The sequence below is a fragment of the Hibiscus syriacus genome, unplaced genomic scaffold, assembly GCF_006381635.1.
Source record: "Hibiscus syriacus cultivar Baekdansim isolate YM2019G1 unplaced genomic scaffold, ASM638163v2 tig00014444_pilon, whole genome shotgun sequence".
Lineage (NCBI taxonomy): Eukaryota > Viridiplantae > Streptophyta > Magnoliopsida > Malvales > Malvaceae > Hibiscus > Hibiscus syriacus.
This window is the reverse complement of record NW_024062326.1, coordinates 3116021-3122020: the sequence shown is the minus strand read 5'-3', so window position 1 is coordinate 3122020 and position 6000 is coordinate 3116021.

The window sequence follows — 6000 nt, the reverse complement described above, 5'->3', positions numbered from 1 at the left end:
AAACGTTCTTTTCTGAAATGCACCCATACCCAATCACCTTCTTCCAATTTTAGTGGCTTACGTCCCTTATTTGCTTGTTGTTCATATTGTCTTGTCCGTTTTTCTATATTGTCTCGAACTTGCTGATGAAGTTTCTTAACGAACTCAGCCTTGCTCTTGCCATCTTTGTTGATCATGTGTTCCTGAGGCAAAGGAAGAAGATCTAAAGGTGTTAAGGGGTTAAATCCATATACTACCTCAAATGGTGACATCTTAGTTGTTGAATGGACTGCCCGATTATATGCAAATTCAACGTGTGGTAAGCATTCCTCCCAAGCTTTGATGTTCTTTTTGATGATAGATCTCAACAATGTTGATAGTACTCGATTCACCACTTCGGTTTGCCCATCGGTTTGAGGATGACACGTTGTAGAGAATAGCAACTTGGTCCCAATCTTACTCCATAATGTCCTCCAAAAATGGCTAAGAAATTTGACATTTCTATCGGAAACTATGGTTCTTGGAACGCCATGTAATCTCACAATTTCTTTGAAGAACAAATTGGCCACATGTGTTGCATCGTCTGTCTTGTGGCATGGTATGAAATGTGCCATCTTGGAAAAACGATCTACAACAACAAATATTGAATCTCGTCCCATCTTGGTCCTTGGTAGTCCCATTACAAAATCCATTGATATGTCAACCCATGGTGCTTGAGGAATAGGTAGAGGCATGTAAAGTCCATGAGGCATAACCTTTGATTTTGCCCTTTTGCAAGTGACACATCGTTCACATACCCTTTCTACGTCTCTCTTCATCTTAGGCCAATAGAGGTGTTGTTTCAAAATCTCCAATGTTTTACTTACTCCAAAATGACCCATGAGACCTCCCTCATGTGCTTCTCGAACAAGCACTTCTCTAAGGGATCCTTGAGGAATGCATAGACGCCCTTCTTTGAATAGATACCCTTCGTGCCTATAAAACTTTTCATATGCACCTTTCTCACAAGCCTTATACTTCTCTTCAAAGTCATGGTCAGTAGCATAGCAATCTTTAATATATGAAAAACCAATTAACTTTGAATCAAGAGCATTAAGGAGAACATACCTTCGAGAGAGAGCATCGGCTACAATGTTTTCTTTACCTTTCTTATAATGAATGACGTAAGGGAATGACTCCAGAAACTCCACCCATTTGGCATGTCGCTTATTTAACTTATGTTGGCCCTTGATATGTTTTAAGGCTTCATGATCGGTGTGTATGACGAATTCCTTTGGTAGAAGATAATGCTGCCAAACTTCAAGTGCCCTTATGAGAGAATACATCTCTTTATCATAAGTTGGATAGTTTAGCAAAGCACCATTCAACTTTTCACTAAAATATGCAATGGGTCGTCCTTCTTGAGTCAAAACAGCCCCAATTCTGATTCCAGAAGCATCACATTCCACTTCAAAAGTCTTATCAAAGTTAGGTAATGCAAGTAAAGGTGCCTTGGTTAGACATTCCTTCATTTCATTAAAGGCATCTTCTTGTTCTTTGCCCCATGAAAAGATAGAATTCTTTTTAATGATCCCTGTTAAGGGGGCGGCAATAGAACTAAAATTAGGCACAAACCTTCTGTAAAAACTTGCAAGACCATGAAAACTTCGGACTTGACTAATTGAAGTAGGCGTAGGCCACTCTTGAATGGCTTTGATCTTTTCAGGATCAACTTCAAGTCCCTGTGAACTTACAATAAATCCTAAGAAGATTAAACTGTTAGTGCAAAAGACACATTTCTTCATATTTGCATAAAGCTTTTCCTTTTGAAGGGTTTCAAGAACATACCTCAAGTGTTGCACATGTGATTCCAAGTCATGACTATAAATCAGAATATCATCAAAATAAACCACACAAAACTTACCGATGAATGGTCTGAGTACATGATTCATTAATCTCATGAAGGTGCTTGGAGCGTTTGTTAATCCGAAAGGCATTACCATCCATTCATACAATCCTTGCTTTGTTTTGAATGCGGTCTTCCACTCATCTCCTTCTCGCATTCTGATTTGATGATATCCACTTTTTAAATCAATTTTAGAGAACATAGTGGCTCCACTCAATTCATCCAACATATCATCAAGTCTTGGTATAGGATGTCGGTATTTGATGATAATTTGATTGATAACACGACAGTCTACACACATTCTCCATGAACCATCCTTTTTGGGTACAAGTAACACCGGAACAGCACATGGACTCAAACTCTCTCGTATGTATCCTTTATCCATTAATTCTTTAACTTGTTTCTGAAGCTCCTTAGTTTCTTCAGGGTTACTTCTATATGCTGGATGGTTTGGAATGGATGCACCTGGTATGAAGTCAATTTGATGTTCGATCCCTCTAATAGGTGGCAATCCACTAGGAATATCTTCTGGGAATAACTCTTCAAATTCCTGCAACAAAGATGAAATAGAAGAAGGCAAACCTTCTGGAATGTTAGTCAAAATTAAGCTTTCCTTGTACCTAAGTACAATTAGAGCTTTGTAGGATAACAAATGTTTCCTAATGTCTTTTCCTCCAGCATATATGTTCATCTTCGTTGGTTCCTCCTCCTTGATAGATTTGAAAACTTCAATACTTTTCTTCAAAGCATCTTGATCTTCAGACACTTGATTTGGTAAAAGAGGAGTCAAAATGAATTTCTTTTCATTGTGATAGAAAGAGTACCGGTTTGTGAAACCATCATGGATAGCCTTCTTATGAAATTGCCAAGGCCTCCCTAGAAGTATATGGCACACATTCATTGGAATGACATCACAAAGGACTTGATCTTGGTATTTCCCAATTGAAAAGGAAATATTGACTTGTTTGGTGACTTTAACTTCTCCTCCATCATTTAGCCATTGTAGCTTATATGGTGTAGGATGTTTAAGTGTCTTGAGTCCGAGTTTAGTCACCATTAAAGTGCTTGCAACATTGGTACAACTTCCTCCATCAATAATCATGAAACAAACCTTGTTGTTTACATGACATCTAGTGTGAAAAATGTTCTCTCTTTGATTATTCTCCATGGACTGAATATTCAAGGCTCTTTTCACTACAAAAACTTGTCCTGAAACTTGAGACATTGTTAGTAGATAAATAAAACAAAATAAACCTTACCAGCACACTCACGAAGTCTCACAAGTTCACTCCAAAGAAAAAAAAATTAAGATCACTCCACTCAACACTCGTATTTACTCTCGGGAATATATATTTGGCTTTTAACAATTCCCCTTCTGATCTCACTATCTCAATAGCCTTTTTTCACTCAAATTTCTCTTGCTAAGTCCTTCGAAGAACTTACTCAAGATTATAACAAGTTAATTCCTTCCTTTGTGTGCGTCGGCTGCAAATAGGTTAGGATAGAAAAGGAATAGAAATGGAAAAGTAGAAGAAAGGATTCAAAGGTATTTTAAAGAAAGAAATGGTTGAAGACAAGGAAAATGAAAGGATAGAAAAGGAAGAGGTGACTTACAATTCAAGAAACAACACTTACTGCAACCTTTCTCAAGAAACAATAAGGTTATCTTCTCTAAATGTAGATGGCCTCTTTGATGTACTTTGCTATGGTAGAGCACTTTCCTTGGCTTTGCTTTCTTTTTGAATTCTTTTTCTTTTCTTTTCTTCTTTTCTTCTTCTTTTTGTCTTTTTTCTTTCTTTTTGCACTCCAATTTTGTTGAAGGAGTCTTTTTCTCTTTTGAACTTCTTTTTGCTTTGCACGCCAAATGACACTTTTGTTGTCAATCCAACTATGCTCTGATTACCGCTTGACGTACGACGAATCTACACACTTTGGTGAGAAGAGTAGATAGCCTTATTGTGTCCCGATCTAGGATTGACAAGTACTGATGTCCTTAAATTAATAAGCTTGGGCTGCAAAATAATAAGACAGAAATATGATTAATAATGGGTTTAAGAAATGAATAATAATATAAGTAATGGAATGAAAGAATAAGAATAGAGATGGCTGCGGAATTGATGGATTGATGGGTGTTGTTGATGATGGAAATGATGAAATGGAGATGGTGGTGATAGTATCCCAAACACGCCAAAGAGGAAACTATGCTATGAAGCACAATCCCGGTCTTTACAAACTTGCTTGAGGGGTGGTGATCGTGTCTTCAACCCACTAGATAACAATCTAGGAATTTAGGAATCAAAAATGGAAGGAATGACGCCACAAGTATAGGAACTACACTTGTTTAATCGATAAAGTTCACAAAGAACTTTGAAGAGAAATAACTCACAAGAGTATATTTTATATAAGAGATGAGATGAGTACAAATGATGGCAAATCACTCTATTTATAGGAAATGAGAGGGCTTGGCCGAATGATTACAAGTTGTTTCGGCTAGATACATGTCTCTAGGAAAATACATAATGCTTGAGATGAATGAATAAGTCCTTTGGGCTTGTGATGGTTCGGCTAACTCTTCATGAAAGGCCTTAATGATTCGGCTAAGGATGGGAAGACATCTCCCTTGGCCGAATATGTATGTTGGTTCATCTTGGCGCCATTTTCTCCCTTTGGCCGAATGGTGGTGTGTCTCTTCATGCTTGGCGCCAAAGGCTCTCATGTGTATGGCATGTGATGTGGCCGAATAGGCATGGAGCCTCTAGCTCATGTTTCTTGATGATTTAAGCATCCAATAGGCGTGATCTCTTCACCGATGTGTTCCTTGTTAAAAGGCATCTTCATGGGCAGCATCATTCATGAAAGGTCACAATGTTTGAGAAAGGTAACCCTTCATGTTTGAGCTACTTCGGGTGTGAATGAGCTGGTGGTGAGCTGACCTTAGATGACTTGTAACATGATGAACGTTTGGGCAGCTCCTTGTGAAAAGGTACCTCTTGAGATGGCAACTATTCGCGAAAAGGTACGATTTCACAAATTTTGACGTAGGACATATTTGAAGTGTCCTAAGTGGTGATGATGATGGTGCAACTCCCCAGCTGAAATGAGTTCATCTTGTAGCTCAAATCTTCAGCTCAATCCAGCTATGAGCTCACAGCCTCAAAACAACTTTTCATCTATGAATCCTTATGATCTCTTAAGCATCCCTATGTGAGTTTCCTTACTGTTTCATGCTCCATTTAGCTCTAATGCAGCTCCCAAGTCTTGGCCGAATGTGCCTACACGCATAATATAAAGAAATAAACTAAGTAAATGAACTTATACAATGTATTATATAATAATGTGGACTATAGGTTATTTAATATTCAATATGTAACATATTAAACAACCTATTATCTGATGGTTCTTTCTCATTAAAAGATTTAATAACATTAAGGCACTTATGAGAAAGTACTTCCCTGAATTGTTTTGCCTTTGCACAAGTGATAGGTCCAATGGGTATGACTTCAGGATCTATTTGTGTAGTTGTGATTACATCAGGGAGCCTATGAGTCACGTTCACACTTGGTGCATGCATTCCAAAGGGGGCCGAAAATAAAATGAAACATTCCTCCAAATTCATGCAAGAAAATGAACTAACATGTTCACATCAAGAGAGGATGAATTCGGCTATGAAGATGTATTCGCTTAAATGGATGAACATTCATTTATCTTATTAGTCCATGAACTTGCATAGGGGACACGTACATTGTATCTACTTAAGGATGAACATTCATCCATGAATGTTCAATCATTAAATCTTGTATGTGCATCCTAGACATCTCTTAGGCCTATAAATAGCTTTCCATTTCATTTGTAAGAACCAATTCACTTTGTTTAATCAAATATTTGTGAGAGTTTCTCTCTTTAGTTCTTAAGTGAACTTTATCGACTTATCAAGCTTATGCTTGTGGCGTTACCCTTATCTATTTCACCCTGATACTTCTGGTTCCTATCTCTTTATAGATAGTGGGTCAAAGTCCTTGTTTACCATCCCTTAAAGAAGCAATATAAATTCTGGGTCTTTGTTCTTTAACATTGGTTATTCTTTGATTCTTCTTTGGGATACTACTTTTCATATTCATCTTGATGTGATCCAATTC